Below are 22,589 nucleotides of genomic sequence, written 5' to 3' on the forward strand. Positions count from 1 at the left end.
ATATTTTCATCCACACAGTCATCTCCATTTCATTCATTCATAAAGTCACATTTTATTCTCTGTTTTACATTCCGCAGTTGTTCTCATGTTCTGCAGTTGTTCTAGTTCCGCAACTAATCCTGTTCTGCAGCCAATCTGACTCTGTAGTAACAGTTTGATCATTAGCTCAAAAAAATAAAAAGGCCAGTTCATAATAAATTTCATATGCAGGTATTGGAGGAGGAGAAAACAACTTTTGAAGACACATCAACATCTAAGCACCTAAAAAAGCAAACAACAAAAGGTTAGCAAGTGGAAAGGTATGGTTCTAGAGGTAAGAATAAAAACCTATTTCAAATAGCAATATAAAACATAAGTTGTATAATTTGTATAATCACACTACTCCTTGACTTGTCATCATGCGATTTGATTGCTGTGATTATTCCACCATGCCTTCCGACTTTAATGCCTAACAGTCTCATGATTTGATCTCCGATTTTAACTCATACTTCACTGTACTTCTCCATTACACCTGTTTAATGGCTAATTACATGACTTAACCCAGTTGGATATGGCTCTTCACAACCCTATTGTTCCTTTATTACACCGAGTTCCTCGATTTTACTTCCGCAGCCTTCTTATGTATACAAGCACTCGGATACAGTGAGCACACAATCATTCGTTCTATTTTCGATTCTCTCTCTGTGTATAGCAGAACTCCATTTTCCACACAGTATATGTGTGCAACCACTCCATTCCATACAGTTTCTACACTATTTCCCACATACAATTTCCCTGTTTCATATACCCTATATGTTTCATCCCCACATCTATCGTTTTCCTTCCACATACTCTATTATTTCATCCCCGTATCTATAACTGTTTTTGCTTCCATATACCACTGTCGTATACACAGTCTTCTACACGTAGACAGTGAAGGAAATTTGAAGAAAAGTAGAGAACAAGAGTGATGGGTCCCATTGTAAGAACAGAACCTATAGGAGTGAAATATATGGAAGGATATCCTCAGTTGAAAGGGATGTTGAAGAAAGTTGGTTGGCTGAGCTTCATTGAAAAATTCGATGGACATCATAAAGAAATCACCAAGTCATTTGCTAGATCGTTTGATGGGATGGATGTGGAAATTGGTGACATAAAGTTTACAGTGACCGAGTCTTTCATTGCAGTAGCAACTGAGCTACCAAAAGTTGGAGAGAGGTGGTTCAAAAATAAATAATTCCATGATGAAAATTGGAAATTCATTCTCTAAAACTGAGGTATGGACACTTCAAATTTTAAGAGAGGAATTCCCATCTCTGCACTAAAGGGTAAATGGAGTAGCATGCTATTGATTTTGCAAAAATTTATCACATGCGAGGGTAGATTTGGTTCCATGTATGTATATCACATAAGATTGTTGATGAATTTCCTTGAAAACGGAACCATCAATCTCCCATTCTTTCTGTTGAATAGCTTAAGGAGAATGTCCACTACTGTTCAAAAGAAAATAGAAGACATAGAACCTCATCTTTATCACCATGGTCTCATAAAAATTCTAGTTGAATATCACTTAAAGAGTGTAGGAGACACATGGGAGAACTTTCTGATCAAAAACTTTTTCCAAGATCCACCAGAATTACCTGAAGGAAGCTCAGTGAAAAAGAGTAGGAGAAGGAAAACTAGTCTTACAATTCAAAACACTCCTACAACTTCAGCAAAAGAAAACAGTGAAGAAGAGCCTCTCTCTGAAACTTTAACAGAGATCATAAAGCAGACAAAACGGAGGAGAAAGATGAAAGGAAAAGTTGAGGAAATCCATAAAAACACTCCTGAACCTTCATCAGAGGATGAGAAATTACTTTCTGAGAAATTAGTCAACATCAAGGAATAGTCCAAGAAAGAGAAGGAGAAGGGGAAAAGAAGACAGGTTATAGAGGAAGAAAACATAGGCTCACAAAGTTTGAGGAGAAGTTCCAGACTTAAGGGCAGAATGAAGAAAGAAAAATCAACAGAGGCTCAGTTCATAGACTTGGGAGAAGAAACTCCAACTCAGTCCCAAGATAACATCTCATTTGAGCAGAGCCCACAACACTCTCCTCAACAAGACTTTGAAAGCAGCCCAAAGAGAGTCTCTCCAGGGATTGACCCAATCCAACAGTAGATTTATGATTATATTGAGTCACTGGAGCAAAAGAATACATTAGTAGATCAAGGGACTTCATCCAACCCTGAGCAGCCAGCTACATCACAAGAGGCTTTGACTAGCTCACTTAAGTAGGAAATCTATGAGCTAGAGGTCTTAAATAGGCATATTCAGAAGGAAAATGAAGCTTTAAAAGAACAAAACAAGCTGGATAAGATCATTCATGATAACACCATGCTTCATTTGGGTCTGTGGCATAAGAAGAACAGAAAATTAAAGAGGAAAAATAGGAAGCTAAACCAGGCTCTCATTAACCTCAAATATAGATTCCTCATGAGGAAGCCTAGGATGGCAGTTGCAGCAAAGAGAAGCAAGAAAAGGTTGGATGTTTTGGCTGAAGTCTCAAAGCAGATGCAGTAGAAGGAGGGTTTTTACAGTTTTGATTGCATGGGCACGTGCAATAGTCTCGCAGTGGGGGTATGTTGAGTTCCAAAACTGCCTCTTTCTTAAGCAACTTTCTCATCCTTCTTCCTTTGCTTTTCCATGAAAAATGCATCCTTAATCATCATAAGCCATTACACATTGCCTTAAGGAGTATATTTCAGTGATTTACAAGTTATATTGTTATGTTTGTTATTTGAATAGGTTTTTGTTTTTCAACTACGGAACGCAGCCACATTCCGCAGCTAACCGGCTGTTCCACAGCCATCTCCACACTTTTGTAGGTTACAGGTGTCAAGAGAGGAAACAAACCACATGGGTACCTTGGAAAACATCAGAACATGGATGGTATCCTATCCATTTGGCCAAGATCGATGAGGAGGACCCCGGTCAAAGGGAAGTCAACGGAAGAAACCTATGGCTAGTAGAACTCTGTTTTTGCACGATTCTCAGTGTTGGATCCGAGGTAGTCTCTTGAAGCCAAGGACCTCATCCGCCACCTGCATAAATAGAATCCAACAACCACTATTAGAAGATTTATGTTTCAAGGCAACCGAAGACAAGAATTCCGGATACATTACCTGTCTACATGTTTTGCTGTAGATGACTTCTCTCTTCAAACAGTGGTATATTGTTCCTATAAATACCAGTGTTAGAACACAGAAGAAGTTCAAGTTTTTGCTTATGTAATAGTGCACATTTCCGCTCTATAGTGTGAGAAACTCAATGCACTGTTTTAATATAGCAACTTTGTTTTCAATGGATACCTGAAGCATGTGAAGTGTTGATTCCGTATTGATAATCCGAGACCTTGCAGAGGGCCCCTGCGTGGTCAAGGGTACATTGTATTTCTGTACATTTTATTTTTGTTTGTCTTCCTTAGTTTAATTGTACATTTATTGTGCTTTTCATCATAATCATTTTCTAACACTGTGTATATTGCAGCTTGTGTCATTTGTTTTCACTAACTCAGAGTAGTTTCATTTCAGGGTAGAATAGTCCTTTAAGTTTTCATTGCTTTCTAGTCTCTTAACTGTAGTTTTTAAATTGATGTCAGTAGCATAATTTGATTTATTTCATCTGTTGTTCCTTAGTTTCTAGATTTTAAATTAAGTTGTTCAATTCCTTTTTCTTATTAGTGTAATCACTCATGATATAAATGAATGTTTCCAAAATCCTTTTGTTGATGGTTAATCCTCAAACTAAATGGTGAAATGTTGTATTTATGGATGAGTCTTTCATTACAATTGTTGTTCATTAGTTTTTGAGTTAAGCTGTTCAATTTCTTATTAGTGTAGTCACTCATGATATAAATGAATGTTTCCAAAAGCCTTTCGTTGATGGTTAATCCTCAAACTAAATGGTGAAATGTTGTATTTATGAATGAGTCTTTCATTACAATTGTTGTTCATTAGTTTTTGAGTTAAGAAGTTCAATGCCATTTTCTATTCAGTTTAGTAACTCATGATATAAATGGATATTTCCAAGAACCCTTTCAGTTGATGATTAATCCTGAGACTAAGTGGTGAGATTTTTTATTTATGAGTGAGACTTTCTTTGCATTTTCATGTTTACTTTTCTTAGAATGATGAAGAATGAAACCTCTCAAGATTGCTATCATAAGGAAGTCATTCTCCCTGAATTATGTAGCTAAGTGACAACAATACTTCATTTAGCCTTGCTTTCATAATAGAATAATTGCAAATTCATTTTTAGTTCTTCACTTAGTTTAGCTGTAGTTCCATCTTCAGTTGTTTATTAAGCTTTAATTCTACAAATAGATTCGACAGTAGAAGTAATCTTATTTCCAGTATTCCATTTTTGGTTTATCATAGATAGATGCAATCTCATTTCATTAGATAGCTGCCATTTTATTTTCGCATTTAAAGCTTTATTTTTGTAATTAAGTATTTAGTATTTTTAAAGTCCTTTCAGTTCATGTTTTGTAAACAATTATAATAGCAAGAAAAGAAGCTCTGTTTTTCACTTTCTTATTTAAAAAACTTTACTTCCAAAATTGGCCTAAAAGCACTTTTAACTTTCATTTCATTTCTCTAGGTTCTTACCAGCAGTAGATTAGGATTTTGTTTACATTGCAGAAATTAGGAATCAAAAGAACAAAACCCCAAAACAAACATAAACTCAAAAATAGAGAGGTAAGAAAGGGTCATCTAGCGCATATAGTGCACCACACTTCATCAGTTTACGATACCGGGATTGATAATTTATGTAGCAATTTAGGACACTAAATTGACTGAACACCCTTAACATCCCAAAACCTAACCCTAGAAGATGAAACGCCAAATTGTGGGCCCCGTTTTGGGTAAGTTGATACATCAACTTCCCGGGGTCGTAACTTTGGCACCCAATCTTCGTTTGACGCATACAATAGCTCGTTAGAAATATATATCCCAGCACTACAACTTTGGGAAGAGCAACATCAATCCATGGACCCATGTTTCTCTCATATTTCCCAAAAAATGTCGTTTAGGGCCTCAAAACGGCTCTAGAAGTTCAGGACCCAAAAAACTGCTAAAAATAGTAAATTGTGGTACAATTATGGAAACTAAAAAACTGAAAGAGACAGTCGTGGGGGTCCAAGTGGGATAGGTGGGTGGCCACCAACATCCACCTATATTAGTAGTTACCTTGTCCGAGGCACAGTTAAGATTTCGAAAATCTACGCACAGGCGGATCTCCCCAGAATTCTTTCTAATAGGGACCAAGTTTGAAACCCATGTGGAATGTGTTGGCATTATGGTTCAAGTGTTGTCCTTGATGGCAACTCACTCAGTGGATGGTACAGGTGCTCAAAGGTTAGTACAGGTGATGGCAACTCAATCAGAAGACAGATCTCAGTACAGCATGGCAAGAAAGCTCATACACGCTCTTTCGTTAAGACCAAGTCGCGTGTACACGCAAGTTAGATTCAGAAAAAGCGCGTGTATGTGGAAAGGTTCCTTTGGTTCATGGTGGTTAGACCTTGGAAGTTGTGCCTATGATTTCGGACCATTATGTCTCGACGGGCGTGTCGATCCCTAGTTTTAAAGTTGATGGTATTGTGTTACTATGGTTTTGGCTCTTGGTATTGAGAAAGGCCTAAGGCTATATAAGGAGAAGAAGATCATTAGGCAAAGATCATCTTTTGACAAGGCATGAATATCTAAGAGAGAAAGAGATCTGATATGCAGGTTCTGAGTTGGTTGATCTGAGCTAAGGAGAGATCTCATCGGTTGATGGAGAACTAGATCTAAGGAGAGATCGGGATCAAATGGTTTGAAATGCACTATCATGATATGGTTGATTATGCGTATTTCTAGATCTGCATATTGTCGCAATGTTACGTTCTGAGTCTAACTAATATCTGGTATAGCTGCAAATTGAGAAAGTTTATTTTTAGATCTGTACGCAGGTTGGATTCGGTAAAAGTGCGTGTATACGCGGTTTCTGCTCATTAAAGTAGCGTATATCTTTTGAAGCTTGATTTGAGTTTACAGTGGGGTCTGACTGTTATTACAGAGTTCTGTAGTCTGCTCTGTGTTCTGGTAACTGGTGATTGACAGGGTTCAGTGGTTCAGTGATTCAAAGTTGGGTTGTTTTATGCTTCAATGATCTGTTGTGAAAATTGAATGAATTGTGGTCTTCAGATTGTAATGTTGTGCTTCAGGAATATCCAAGTCTGAAAATGTATGAAAAGTGATACCTGGAAGAAGGAAGATTGTAGGTCAGCACCTACGTACTAGTATCTTGGCTAGTACAAAAGAAAAAGGGGGTTGGAGCTCCCTTCCAAGGAAGTTTGGAGAACGAGAGAAGGTTGAAGCCTTCTGCAGGTTGTAGCCTGCGTACTGGTATAAGGCTGCACCAGTACAAAAGATTGTAAACTGAAGTTTCATATTAAGAAAGATAGAGACAACTTGCAGCAGGTGGTTTTCACCCACATTGGGTTTCCACCTTATATCTTGGTGTTCATGTGTGTGGCTTTTTATCTGTTCTGTTATACTGCACATGTTTACTGTTAATATGATGAATAATGTCCTGATGCACTTAATTGAAGAATAAGCCAACTAAATTGTGAGTTTTCTGCTTATACGTTGTTTTACTTCGTCACAGTAGCGTGTACACGCTGGTTCACTTAACTGAAGTAGCGTATATGTTTTTGGGCATTTGAAAAGTTTGATTAATCTGATAATACTGATTCACCCCCCCTCTCAGTATTATTTCCAACAATTGGTATCAGAGCAGGTCCTTCAGAGAAGCTTGATCGCTTGAAGGAAGATCATTCATCATGAGCAACTACGAGAAAGAAGCATCAATCAGGCCACCGGTTTTTGATGGAACAAATTTCAATTATTGGAAGGTAAGAGTTACTGCATATCTTCAATCTCTTGGTACAGAAGTTTGGGACATTGTAGAAACAGGCTATGCTTTTCCTTCAGCTACTCCTACAGATCCAGCTGAGAAAAAGGCATATGAAATAAATGCAAAAGCAGTCAGTACTCTATTAGGAAGTATATCTCAAACAGAATTCATGAAGGTCATGCACTTCAAATCAGCAAAAGAAATATGGGACAAAATGATCACTAGCTATGAAGGAGATGAACAGGTAAAGCAAGCTAAACTTCAAACACTCAGGATTCAATATGAGACTCTCAAGATGTATAATGATGAAAGTGTGGCTAATTATTTTCTTCGGGTAGATGAGATTGTTAATTGTATGAAAAATTTGGGTGAAGAAATAAGAGAAACTATAGTAGTTCAAAAGATTCTAAGATCTTTATCTCCCAAGTTTGAATCCAAAGTATCTGCAATAGAAGAAAAAGAAAATCTCCGTGTTCTCACTATGTCTCAGCTACATGGAATTCTAACCGCTTATGAAATGAGAAAGGGAGGTCCATCTGACAGAAGGGAAGCTGCTTTTAAGGCATCAGGAAAAGAAGATTACTATGAAGCAAGCCATGTTCCAGAAGAAGAGGAAGAGGAATCAAATTTTGTCAGAAATCTTCAAAGGGGTTCTGGAAGGTTCAGAGGTAAGCTACCTTTCAAATGCTTTGCTTGTGGGAAAGTAGGTCATTATGCTGCAAAATGTCCTTATAAGGATAAAGGAAAAGAACCTGCTAGATGGAACAAGAAACAAAGTGCAAATAGGAAAAGCTACTACACCCATGAAGATAGTGATGGCTTATCAAACAGTGATGAAGATGAACAAGGTAATAAATATAAGCTGTTAATGGCATTTGAAGATGATGATTATGAGGATGCTATAGATGTGGATAATCTCTATAATGAAATCACTAGACTCAAGAGAGGCATAGAAGAAAAGAATGTGATCATTGATACTTTGCAATTTCAAATTGATGAAAAGGAAAAACATCTTGAAAAACTAGAAGGTGAAATTGTTGGTCTCAGAAAAGAAATTGAGAAAACAAAAGCTATTAATCTTAAATTTGTCAAAGGATCTGAAACTTTGGATGAGATTATCAGTGTGCAGCGGTCTCCTCTAAACAAGACAGGTTTGGGCTATAATGGAGAAACCTCTCAAGCATCCACCTCAAAAAGTTATCTTGATGCAGCAAGAGGAAATGAGCGGAAGAACAATGAAGATAATCAGGTAAAGCAGGGACGAGTTACAAACAGAAACTATCAGGGACAATCCTCCTTAAGGATGAACAAAAGCTACAACCAACCACAGGTAAAATCTTCTCAGTTTGGCTCAAGAATAGATGAAAATAGAAATTACAATCAGTTGGCTGGTAGATTCAATAACCGCAGAAGCTTCTTCAATGGACAATGCTTTTCTTGCCACAACTTTGGTCACAGAGCAGCTCAATGTGTTGCATATAAAACAATCATGACTAGGGAAGCTCAAAAACAAAGAAGTATGACAGGGATTACAAAAAGGACCTATAACAACTTTTCGGTGCTTGAAAATGAAGTTGAATGTTCTATTTGCAATAATTTTGGTCATAAAGACTCTGAATGCAGGAGCAGGTTTCAGGAGAAAAAGGAACAAGCCACAAGCACCAAAACATGGAGAATAAAGGAACCTCAAACAGAAAGATGTGGGATAGCATTTTATGCAGAAGGACAGGAAAATCTATGGTACATTGACAGTGGATGTTCGAAACATATGACAGGTGATAAAGAAAAACTTGAATCTTATTCTACTTTAGAAAAGGGAAAGAAAGTTTCTTTTGGAAATGATACTCCTGCAACTATAAAAGGAAAAGGTATTGCTCCTTTGAAAGAAAAGGTCAAGGCTGGAAATGTTTTGTATGTTGATGGATTGAAGCATAATCTTCTAAGTGTCAGCCAGATGTGTGATCAAAAAACAGAGGTTATTTTCAGATCGAATGGATGTCTTGTTCGTGATCTTGATACAGGTAAAACAGTTCTCAAAGGCAAAAGAACTCCAAATAATCTGTACATATTTGAAGAAGGACAACAACAATGCTATCTTAGCAAGGATGAAGAGCACTGGTTATGGCATCGAAGGTTGGGACATCTAAGCTTCTCACAAATAAGGAAAGCATGCAAATATCAGGCAGTTCGCGATCTTCCAGATATCAAAATTCCAGACAACACCATATGCAAATCTTGTCAGTTTGGAAAGCAGACCAGAACTAACTTTCCAGAGAAGGAAGGATCAGCTAGCTTGCCTCTTGAGCTAGTCCATACAGATGTATGTGGTCCATTTAGGAAAAGGACACCTCGAGGAGAGAATATCTGATATTATTCATTGATGATTTCTCAAGGTTTGTTTGGTTAGGGCTTATGAAGCACAAAGATGAAGCATTCGAAAAATTCAAATCCTTCAAAGCATTGGCTGAAAATGAATCAGGACACAAAATCAAGTGCCTCAGATCTGACAGAGGTGGGGAGTTCACATCAAATGAATTTTTTGATTTCTGCGATGAACATGGGATAAGAAGAGAATTCTCTACAGCTAGAACTCCTCAGCAAAATGGGGTTGTGGAAAGAATGAACAGAACTATCCAACAAATGGCTCGTGCTATGCTCGATGAATCAGGTACTCCTGCAACCTTCTGGGGAGAAGCCGCACATGCTGCTGTTATCATTCTTAACAAAACAAATGTCCGAGTAAACAGCACTCAAACACCTCATGAGCTTTGGAGTGGTAAAACTCCTTCCGTGAAGCATTTCAAAATCTTTGGGAGCAAATGTTATATTAAGAATACTGATGAGCAACTTGGCAAACTTGAACCTAGAGCAGATGAGGGCATTCTTCTTGGTTATTCTCCACATAGCAAAGCATACAAGTGCTACAATAAAAGACTTGGCAGAATTGTTGACAGTATTGATATAGTGGTTGATGAGAAGGGATATATTCCTAGGCAAGTTCATCATGAAGAAGATGAAGGTTACTCTCAAAGGCGAAATGATGAAGAAGAAGAACCTCAAGAAGAAGAAGAATCTCAAGAAGAACCAGAGGAGCAGACAAGAATAGAAGAGAAGACTCCATCCAGATATGTCCAAAAGAATCATCCAGAAACTCAGATTGTGGGGCAGAAAGAAGCAGGAGTACAAACAAGAAGGACACTTGCAGAAGCTTCAAGCTACTTGGCTCTACTCTCCTCCATTGAACCACAAAATGTGAAAGAAGCATGCAAAGATGAATGTTGGGTCAAAGCAATGGATGAAGAACTTGAGCAAATCGAAAGGAACAACACTTGGGAATTAGTTCCTAGACCAAAAGATAAGAATGTAATAGGAACAAAATGGGTCTTCAAGAATAAGTTAAATGAAAATGGAGAAGTAATTAGAAACAAGGCCAGACTTGTTTGTAAAGGGTATGCACAGCAAGAAGGAATAGATTTTGAAGAGACCTTTGCTCCTGTGGCAAGACTAGAGGCCATCCGAATGTTCCTTGCTCTCTCAAGCTTTCAAAACTTCAAGGTATTTCAAATGGACGTGAAATCAGCCTTCCTGAATGGAGACTTAGAAGAAGAAGTATATATTGAGCAGCCAGATGGGTTCATTCTTGGGAATGATCCAAACCTTGTATGCAGATTGAAAAAGGCTCTCTATGGGCTCAAACAAGCTCCAAGGGCTTGGTACTATCGGTTGGACAAATATCTTCACCAACAAGGCTTTTCAAAAGGATCAGCAGATAGCAATCTCTATATAAAAGTTGAAAATAACAAATTGCTAATTCTTGTTGTTTATGTAGATGATATTATTTTTGGCAGCAATGAAGAGACTATGAGTCAAAACTTTGCCTTGGTTATGCAGAAAGAATTCGAAATGTCACTTCTTGGAGAATTGACATATTTTCTTGGATTGCAAATCCAACAAAATGAAGGAGGTATCTTCTTGTCTCAAACCAAATACCTCAAGCAGATCTTGAAGAAGTATGGCATGGAAGAGTCAAAACCAGTATGTACACCCATGGTTACAGGATGCAGCCTCAGTGCAAATGATGAATCAGCAGCAGTCCACCAACCCACTTATAGATCCATGATTGGGAGTTTGCTTTATTTGACAGGTACTCGACCAGATATTACACATGCAGTAGGAATGGTTGGAAGATTTCAAGCCAACCCAAAGGAAACTCATCTTCAGGCAGTCAAAAGAATCTTCAAATATCTTCAAGGGACCCAAAACTATGGCTTATGGTATCCTAGAAATACTGATCTCACTCTTCATGCTTACACAGATGCAGATTGGGCTGGAAGTGTGGATGATAGGAAAAGCACAAGTGGAGGTGCTTTCTTCATGGGTTCCAGATTAGTATCTTGGTTCAGCAAGAAACAAAGTTCGATTGCCTTATCTACAGCTGAAGCAGAATATGTGGCTGCAGCATCTTGTTGCACACAACTTCTTTGGATGATGCAGACCTTGCAGGACTTTCAAATCACTTGCACTCCACCTGTCTCTATCTTATGTGATAATACAAGTGCAATCAGCATTTCAAAGAATCCAGTCATGCACTCAAAGACCAAGCACATACCAATCAAGTACCATTTTCTTCGGGAACAAGTGCTTGAACAGAAGGTCAAGTTGGAGTATGTTCCTTCTAAGGAGCAAGTTGCTGATATTCTCACAAAACCACTGCCCAGGGAAACTTTTGAATATCTCAGACAAAAGCTGGGAGTAGTTGATGCTTCATCCTGTTGTTGAAATTTGTTTGTTCTACAGAAAAGTTGGTATACGCAGGTTACGGAAGTAATATGAGCGTATACACGCGGATTCATGGTGGGAAAGTCGCGTGTATGCTGGACGCTTGTTGCAGAAAGAATATCCGCGTACATACGCTGTTTTATACAGGAGAAAACGCGTATATGAAGTTCTGAACAGCAAGGGAAAACTCTGAAGTTCTGAACAGCAATAGGAATGTCAGAATTATTCAGGCACAGTTTCAGGGAGTGCAACAGGCACAGGTTCAGGGGGAGCAGCTCAAAAGTCTCATAAAGCATTGTTGGCATTCAGATGTTTTGGTTGTTGGTTTCAGGAGAAGGAGCTCAGAAAGAAATTCTAGTTGCTGATCTAACAAGATGTTTATCAGATGCTGCTGGTGTCTTTCCTAAGTCTTGGTCTAGATCTGTTGTCTCTATGTCATGTATCTCTCTTGTCTCTTTTATGGTGTCAAGGTCATGTAACGGCCTTTGTTGGTTTCCCCACTATGCCTGGGATGAATGATGAAATGTTCATGTATTATCATGGTTAGGTGGATGAGTCAATATTGATGTATCCCCACTTGGTTGGGTGGATGAGTCATTTTTTTGTATATCCTCACTTAGTTGAGAAATGGATGTATGTATGAGTCTTTGGTGATAGGAAGGTCTTTTATGATGTATAGAGTCATGTTCTTCTTGAAGAACATCTTTTGCAGATCTTGCCTACAGTCAAGGGAGCATGAACAGCACTTGGTGAGCAGGATGGATAGATTGGTACTCTTTGGCATTCACAAAGGGGAGCACACTTGGAGATTTCAGCATGTACTCAGGGGGAGTATGGACATCAGTATGGACAGCAGAAGGATTACCAAGGAAGAGAATATCTTGGTCCTCCCTTTGCCCTTGATGTCAAAGGGGGAGAGTGACTTGGTGTGGTGGTTGCCATCAAGTCCAAAGGGGGAGATTGTTGGCATTATGGTTCAAGTGTTGTCCTTGATGGCAACTCACTCAGTGGATGGTACAGGTGCTCAAAGGTTAGTACAGGTGATGGCAACTCAATCAGAAGACAGATCTCAGTACAGCATGGCAAGAAAGCTCATACACGCTCTTTCGTTAAGCCCAAGTCGCGTGTACACGCAAGTTAGATTCAGAAAAAGCGCGTGTATGTGGAAAGGTTCCTTTGGTTCATGGTGGTTAGACCTTGGAAGTTGTGCCTATGATTTCGGACCATTATGTCTCGACGGGCGTGTCGATCCCTAGTTTTAAAGTTGATGGTATTGTGTTACTATGGTTTTGGCTCTTGGTATTGAGAAAGGCCTAAGGCTATATAAGGAGAAGAAGATCATTAGGCAAAGATCATCTTTCGACAAGGCATGAATATCTAAGAGAGAAAGAGATCTGATATGCAGGTTCTGAGTTGGTTGATCTGAGCTAAGGAGAGATCTCATCGGTTGATGGAGAACTAGATCTAAGGAGAGATCGGGATCAAATGGTTTGAAATGCACTATCATGATATGGTTGATTATGCGTATTTCTAGATCTGCATATTGTCGCAATGTTACGTTCTGAGTCTAACTAATATCTGGTACAGCTGCAAATTGAGAAAGTTTATTTTTAGATCTGTACGCAGGTTGGCTTCGGTAAAAGCGCGTGTATACGCGGTTTCTGCTCATTAAAGTAGCGTATATCTTTTGAAGCTTGATTTGGGTTTACAGTGGGGTCTGACTGTTATTACAGAGTTCTGTAGTCTGCTCTGTGTTCTGGTAACTGGTGATTGACAGGGTTCAGTGGTTCAGTGATTCAAAGTTGGTTGTTTTATGCTTCAATGATCTGTTGTGAAAATTGAATGAATTGTGGTCTTCAGATTGTAATGTTGTGCTTCAGGAATATCCAAGTCTGAAAATGTATGAAAAGTGATACCTGGAAGAAGGAAGATTGTAGGTCAGCACCTACGTACTAGTATCTTGGCTAGTACAAAAGAAAAAGGGGGTTGGAGCTCCCTTCCAAGGAAGTTTGGAGAACGAGAGAAGGTTGAAGCCTTCTGCAGGTTGTAGCCTGCGTACTGGTATAAGGCTGCACCAGTACAAAAGATTGTAAACTGAAGTTTCATATTAAGAAAGATAGAGACAACTTGCAGCAGGTGGTTTTCACCCACATTGGGTTTCCACCTTATATCTTGGTGTTCATGTGTGTGGCTTTTTATCTGTTCTGTTATACTGCACATGTTTACTGTTAATATGATGAATAATGTCCTGATGCACTTAATTGAAGAATAAGCCAACTAAATTGTGAGTTTTCTGCTTATACGCTGTTTTACTTCGTCACAGTAGCGTGTACACGCTGGTTCACTTAACTGAAGTAGCGTATATGTTTTTGGGCATTTGAAAAGTTTGATTAATCTGATAATACTGATTCACCCCCCCTCTCAGTATTATTTCCAACAATTGGTATCAGAGCAGGTCCTTCAGAGAAGCTTGATCGCTTGAAGGAAGATCATTCATCATGAGCAACTACGAGAAAGAAGCATCAATCAGGCCACCGGTTTTTGATGGAACAAATTTCAATTATTGGAAGGTAAGAGTTACTGCATATCTTCAATCTCTTGGTACAGAAGTTTGGGACATTGTAGAAACAGGCTATGCTTTTCCTTCAGCTACTCCTACAGATCCAGCTGAGAAAAAGGCATATGAAACAAATGCAAAAGCAGTCAGTACTCTATTAGGAAGTATATCTCAAACAGAATTCATGAAGGTCATGCACTTCAAATCAGCAAAAGAAATATGGGACAAAATGATCACTAGCTATGAAGGAGATGAACAGGTAAAGCAAGCTAAACTTCAAACACTCAGGATTCAATATGAGACTCTCAAGATGTATAATGATGAAAGTGTGGCTAATTATTTTCTTCGGGTAGATGAGATTGTTAATTGTATGAAAAATTTGGGTGAAGAAATAAGAGAAACTATAGTAGTTCAAAAGATTCTAAGATCTTTATCTCCCAAGTTTGAATCCAAAGTATCTGCAATAGAAGAAAAAGAAAATCTCCGTGTTCTCACTATGTCTCAGCTACATGGAATTCTAACCGCTTATGAAATGAGAAAGGGAGGTCCATCTGACAGAAGGGAAGCTGCTTTTAAGGCATCAGGAAAAGAAGATTACTATGAAGCAAGCCATGTTCCAGAAGAAGAGGAAGAGGAATCAAATTTTGTCAGAAATCTTCAAAGGGGTTCTGGAAGGTTCAGAGGTAAGCTACCTTTCAAATGCTTTGCTTGTGGAAAGTAGGTCATTATGCTGCAAAATGTCCTTATAAGGATAAAGGAAAAGAACCTGCTAGATGGAACAAGAAACAAAGTGCAAATAGGAAAAGCTACTACACCCATGAAGATAGTGATGGCTTATCAAACAGTGATGAAGATGAACAAGGTAATAAATATAAGTTGTTAATGGCATTTGAAGATGATGATTATGAGGATGCTATAGATGTGGATAATCTCTATAATGAAATCACTAGACTCAAGAGAGGCATAGAAGAAAAGAATGTGATCATTGATACTTTGCAATTTCAAATTGATGAAAAGGAAAAACATCTTGAAAAACTAGAAGGTGAAATTGTTGGTCTCAGAAAAGAAATTGAGAAAACAAAAGCTATTAATCTTAAATTTGTCAAAGGATCTGAAACTTTGGATGAGATTATCAGTGTGCAGCGGTCTCCTCTAAACAAGACAGGTTTGGGCTATAATGGAGAAACCTCTCAAGCATCCACCTCAAAAAGTTATCTTGATGCAGCAAGAGGAAATGAGCGGAAGAACAATGAAGATAATCAGGTAAAGCAGGGACGAGTTACAAACAGAAACTATCAGGGACAATCCTCCTTAAGGATGAACAAAAGCTACAACCAACCACAGGTAAAATCTTCTCAGTTTGGCTCAAGAATAGATGAAAATAGAAATTACAATCAGTTGGCTGGTAGATTCAATAACCGCAGAAGCTTCTTCAATGGACAATGCTTTTCTTGCCACAACTTTGGTCACAGAGCAGCTCAATGTGTTGCATATAAAACAATCATGACTAGGGAAGCTCAAAAACAAAGAAGTATGACAGGGATTACAAAAAGGACCTATAACAACTTTTCGGTGCTTGAAAATGAAGTTGAATGTTCTATTTGCAATAATTTTGGTCATAAAGACTCTGAATGCAGGAGCAGGTTTCAGGAGAAAAAGGAACAAGCCACAAGCACCAAAACATGGAGAATAAAGGAACCTCAAACAGAAAGATGTGGGATAGCATTTTATGCAGAAGGACAGGAAAATCTATGGTACATTGACAGTGGATGTTCGAAACATATGACAGGTGATAAAGAAAAACTTGAATCTTATTCTACTTTAGAAAAGGGAAAGAAAGTTTCTTTTGGAAATGATACTCCTGCAACTATAAAAGGAAAAGGTATTGCTCCTTTGAAAGAAAAGGTCAAGGCTGGAAATGTTTTGTATGTTGATGGATTGAAGCATAATCTTCTAAGTGTCAGCCAGATGTGTGATCAAAAAACAGAGGTTATTTTCAGATCGAATGGATGTCTTGTTCGTGATCTTGATACAGGTAAAACAGTTCTCAAAGGCAAAAGAACTCCAAATAATCTGTACATATTTGAAGAAGGACAACAACAATGCTATCTTAGCAAGGATGAAGAGCACTGGTTATGGCATCGAAGGTTGGGACATCTAAGCTTCTCACAAATAAGGAAAGCATGCAAATATCAGGCAGTTCGCGATCTTCCAGATATCAAAATTCCAGACAACACCATATGCAAATCTTGTCAGTTTGGAAAGCAGACCAGAACTAACTTTCCAGAGAAGGAAGGATCAGCTAGCTTGCCTCTTGAGCTAGTCCATACAGATGTATGTGGTCCATTTAGGAAAAGGACACCTCGACGGGAAGAATATCTGATATTATTCATTGATGATTTCTCAAGGTTTGTTTGGTTAGGGCTTATGAAGCACAAAGATGAAGCATTCGAAAAATTCAAATCCTTCAAAGCATTGGCTGAAAATGAATCAGGACACAAAATCAAGTGCCTCAGATCTGACAGAGGTGGGGAGTTCACATCAAATGAATTTTTTGATTTCTGCGATGAACATGGGATAAGAAGAGAATTCTCTACAGCTAGAACTCCTCAGCAAAATGGGGTTGTGGAAAGAATGAACAGAACTATCCAACAAATGGCTCGTGCTATGCTCGATGAATCAGGTACTCCTGCAACCTTCTGGGGAGAAGCCGCACATGCTGCTGTTATCATTCTTAACAAAACAAATGTTCGAGTAAACAGCACTCAAACACCTCATGAGCTTTGGAGTGGTAAAACTCCTTCCGTGAAGCATTTCAAAATCTTTGGGAGCAAATGTTATATTAAGAATACTGATGAGCAACTTGGCAAACTTGAACCTAGAGCAGATGAGGGCATTCTTCTTGGTTATTCTCCACATAGCAAAGCATACAAGTGCTACAATAAAAGACTTGGCAGAATTGTTGACAGTATTGATATAGTGGTTGATGAGAAGGGATATATTCCTAGGCAAGTTCATCATGAAGAAGATGAAGGTTACTCTCAAAGGCGAAATGATGAAGAAGAAGAACCTCAAGAAGAAGAAGAATCTCAAGAAGAACCAGAGGAGCAGACAAGAATAGAAGAGAAGACTCCATCCAGATATGTCCAAAAGAATCATCCAGAAACTCAGATTGTGGGGCAGAAAGAAGCAGGAGTACAAACAAGAAGGACACTTGCAGAAGCTTCAAGCTACTTGGCTCTACTCTCCTCCATTGAACCACAAAATGTGAAAGAAGCATGCAAAGATGAATGTTGGGTCAAAGCAATGGATGAAGAACTTGAGCAAATCGAAAGGAACAACACTTGGGAATTAGTTCCTAGACCAAAAGATAAGAATGTAATAGGAACAAAATGGGTCTTCAAGAATAAGTTAAATGAAAATGGAGAAGTAATTAGAAACAAGGCCAGACTTGTTTGTAAAGGGTATGCACAGCAAGAAGGAATAGATTTTGAAGAGACCTTTGCTCCTGTGGCAAGACTAGAGGCCATCCGAATGTTCCTTGCTCTCTCAAGCTTTCAAAACTTCAAGGTATTTCAAATGGACGTGAAATCAGCCTTCCTGAATGGAGACTTAGAAGAAGAAGTATATATTGAGCAGCCAGATGGGTTCATTCTTGGGAATGATCCAAACCTTGTATGCAGATTGAAAAAGGCATCTCTATGGGCTCAAACAAGCTCCAAGGGCTTGGTACTATCGGTTGGACAAATATCTTCACCAACAAGGCTTTTCAAAAGGATCAGCAGATAGCAATCTCTATATAAAAGTTGAAAATAACAAATTGCTAATTCTTGTTGTTTATGTAGATGATATTATTTTTGGCAGCAATGAAGAGACTATGAGTCAAAACTTTGCCTTGGTTATGCAGAAAGAATTCGAAATGTCACTTCTTGGAGAATTGACATATTTTCTTGGATTGCAAATCCAACAAAATGAAGGAGGTATCTTCTTGTCTCAAACCAAATACCTCAAGCAGATCTTGAAGAAGTATGGCATGGAAGAGTCAAAACCAGTATGTACACCCATGGTTACAGGATGCAGCCTCAGTGCAAATGATGAATCAGCAGCAGTCCACCAACCCACTTATAGATCCATGATTGGGAGTTTGCTTTATTTGACAGGTACTCGACCAGATATTACACATGCAGTAGGAATGGTTGGAAGATTTCAAGCCAACCCAAAGGAAACTCATCTTCAGGCAGTCAAAAGAATCTTCAAATATCTTCAAGGGACCCAAAACTATGGCTTATGGTATCCTAGAAATACAGATCTCACTCTTCATGCTTACACAGATGCAGATTGGGCTGGAAGTGTGATGATAGGAAAAGCACAAGTGGAGGTGCTTTCTTCATGGGTTCCAGATTAGTATCTTGGTTCAGCAAGAAACAAAGTTCGATTGCCTTATCTACAGCTGAAGCAGAATATGTAGCTGCAGCATCTTGTTGCACACAACTTCTTTGGATGATGCAGACCTTGCAGGACTTTCAAATCACTTGCACTCCACCTGTCTCTATCTTATGTGATAATACAAGTGCAATCAGCATTTCAAAGAATCCAGTCATGCACTCAAAGACCAAGCACATACCAATCAAGTACCATTTTCTTCGGGAACAAGTGCTTGAACAGAAGGTCAAGTTGGAGTATGTTCCTTCTAAGGAGCAAGTTGCTGATATTCTCACAAAACCACTGCCCAGGGAAACTTTTGAATATCTCAGACAAAAGCTGGGAGTAGTTAATGCTTCATCCTGTTGTTGAAATTTGTTTGTTCTACAGAAAAGTTGGTATACGCAGGTTACGGAAGTAATATGAGCGTATACACGCGGATTCATGTGGGAAAGTCGCGTGTATGCTGGACGCTTGTTGCAGAAAGAATATCCGCGTACATACGCTGTTTTATACAGGAGAAAACGCGTATATGAAGTTCTGAACAGCAAGGGAAAACTCTGAAGTTCTGAACAGCAATAGGAATGTCAGAATTATTCAGGCACAGTTTCAGGAGTGCAACAGGCACAGGTTCAGGGGGAGCAGCTCAAAAGTCTCATAAAGCATTGTTGGCATTCAGATGTTTTTGGTTGTTGGTTTCAGGAGAAGGAGCTCAGAAAGAAATTCTAGTTGCTGATCTAACAAGATGTTTATCAGATGCTGCTGATGTCTTTCCTAAGTCTTGGTCTAGATCTGTTGTCTCTATGTCATGTATCTCTCTTGTCTCTTTTATGGTGTCAAGGTCATGTAACGGCCTTTGTTGGTTTCCCCACTATGCCTGGGATGAATGATGAAATGTTCATGTATTATCATGGTTAGTGGATGAGTCAATATGATGTATCCCCACTTGGTTGGGTGGATGAGTCATTTTTGTATATCCTCACTTGTTGAGAAATGGATGTATGTATGAGTCTTTGGTGATAGAAGGTCTTTTATGATGTATAGAGTCATGTTCTTCTTGAAGAACATCTTTTGCAGATCTTGCCTACAGTCAAGGGGACATGAACAGCACTTGGTGAGCAGATGGATAGATTGGTACTCTTTGCATCACAAAGGGGGAGCACACTTGAGATTTCACATGTACTCAGGGGGAGTATGGACAGCATATGGACGCAGAAGGGGAAGAGAATATCTTGGTCCTCCCTTTGCCCTTGATGTCAAAGGGGAGAGTGACTTGGTGTGGTGGTTGCCATCAAGTCCAAAGGGGGAGATTGTTGGCATTATGGTTCAAGTGTTGTCCTTGATGGCAACTCACTCAGTGGATGGTACAGGTGCTCAAAGGTTAGTACAGGTGATGGCAACTCAATCAGAAGACAGATCTCAGTACAGCATGGCAAGAAAGCTCATACACGCTCTTTCGTTAAGCCCAAGTCGCGTGTACACGCAAGTTAGATTCAGAAAAAGCGCGTGTATGTGGAAAGGTTCCTTTGGTTCATGGTGGTTAGACCTTGGAAGTTGTGCCTATGATTTCGGACCATTATGTCTCGACGGCGTGTCGATCCCTAGTTTAAAGTTGATGGTATTGTGTTACTATGGTTTTGGCTCTTGGTATTGAGAAAGGCCTAAGGCTATATAAGGAGAAGAAGATCATTAGGCAAAGATCATCTTTCGACAAGGCTGAATATCTAAGAGAGAAAGAGATCTGATATGCAGGTTCTGAGTTGGTTGATCTGAGCTAAGGAGAGATCTCATCGGTTGATGGAGAACTAGATCTAAGGAGAGATCGGGATCAAATGGTTTGAAATGCACTATCATGATATGGTTGATTATGCGTATTTCTAGATCTGCATATTGTCGCAATGTTACGTTCTGAGTCTAACTAATATCTGGTACAGCTGCAAATTGAGAAAGTTTATTTTTAGATCTGTACGCAGGTTGGCTTCGGTAAAAGCGCGTGTATACGCGGTTTCTGCTCATTAAAGTAGCGTATATCTTTTGAAGCTTGATTTGGGTTTACAGTGGGTCTGACTGTTATTACAGAGTTCTGTAGTCTGCTCTGTGTTCTGGTAACTGGTGATTGACAGGGTTCAGTGGTTCAGTGATTCAAAGTTGGGTTGTTTTATGCTTCAATGATCTGTTGTGAAAATTGAATGAATTGTGGTCTTCAGATTGTAATGTTGTGCTTCAGGAATATCCAAGTCTGAAAATGTATGAAAAGTGATACCTGGAAGAAGGAAGATTGTAGGTCAGCACCTACGTACTAGTATCTTGGCTAGTACAAAAGAAAAAGGGGTTGGAGCTCCCTTCCAAGGAAGTTTGGAGAACGAGAGAAGGTTGAAGCCTTCTGCAGGTTGTAGCCTGCGTACTGGTATAAGGCTGCACCAGTACAAAAGATTGTAAACTGAAGTTTCATATTAAGAAAGATAGAGACAACTTGCAGCAGGTGGTTTTCACCCACATTGGGTTTCCACCTTATATCTTGGTGTTCATGTGTGTGGCTTTTTATCTGTTCTGTTATACTGCACATGTTTACTGTTAATATGATGAATAATGTCCTGATGCACTTAATTGAAGAATAAGCCAACTAAATTGTGAGTTTTCTGCTTATACGCTGTTTTACTTCGTCACAGTAGCGTGTACACGCTGGTTCACTTAACTGAAGTAGCGTATATGTTTTGGGCATTTGAAAAGTTTGATTAATCTGATAATACTGATTCACCCCCCCTCTCAGTATTATTTCCAACAATTGGTATCAGAGCAGGTCCTTCAGAGAAGCTTGATCGCTTGAAGAAGATCATTCATCATGAGCAACTACGAGAAAGAAGCATCAATCAGGCCACCGGTTTTTGATGGAACAATTTCAATTATTGGAAGGTAAGAGTTACTGCATATCTTCAATCTCTTGGTACAGAAGTTTGGACATTGTAGAAACAGGCTATGCTTTTCCTTCAGCTACTCCTACAGATCCAGCTAGAAAAAGGCATATGAAACAAATGCAAAAGCAGTCAGTACTCTATTAGGAAGTATATCTCAAACAGAATTCATGAAGGTCATGCACTTCAAATCAGCAAAAGAAATATGGGACCAAAATGATCACTAGCTATGAAGGAGATGAACAGTAAGCAAGCTAAACTTCAAACACTCAGGATTCAATATGAGACTCTCAAGATGTATAATGATGAAAGTGTGGCTAATTATTTTCTTCGGGTAGATGAGATTGTTAATTGTATGAAAAATTTGGGTGAAGAAATAAGAGAAACTATAGTAGTTCAAAAGATTCTAAGATCTTATCTCCCAAGTTTGAATCCAAAGTATCTGCAATAGAAGAAAAGGAAAATCTCTGTGTTCTCACTATGTCTCAGCACTACATGAATTCTAACCGCTTAGAAATGAGAAAGGGAGGTCCATCTGACAGAAGGGAAGCTGCTTTAAGGCATCAGGAAAAGAAGATTACTATGAAGCAAGCCATGTTCCAGAAGAAGAGGAAGAGGAATCAAATTTTGTCAGAAATCTTCAAAGGGGTTCTGGAAGTTTCAGAGGTAAGCTACCTTTCAAATGCTTTGCTTGTGGAAAGAGTAGGTCATTATGCTGCAAAATGTCCTTATAAGGATAAAGGAAAAGAAACCTGCTAGATGGAACAAAAACAAGTGAAATAGGAAAAGCTACTACACCCATGAAGATAGTGATGGCTTATCAAACAGTGAAAGATGAACAAGGTAATAAATATAAGCTGTTAATGGCATTTGAAGATGATGATTATGAGGATGCTATAGATGTGGATAATCTCTATAATGAAATCACTAGACTCAAGATAGGCATAGAAGAAAAGAATGTGATCATTGATACTTTGCAAATTTCAAATTGATGAAA

Source organism: Pinus tabuliformis, chromosome 6 (genome assembly GCF_031772625.1).
Source record: "Pinus tabuliformis cultivar Carrire ecotype Pingquan chromosome 6, CPIR1, whole genome shotgun sequence".
NCBI lineage: Eukaryota > Viridiplantae > Streptophyta > Pinopsida > Pinales > Pinaceae > Pinus > Pinus tabuliformis.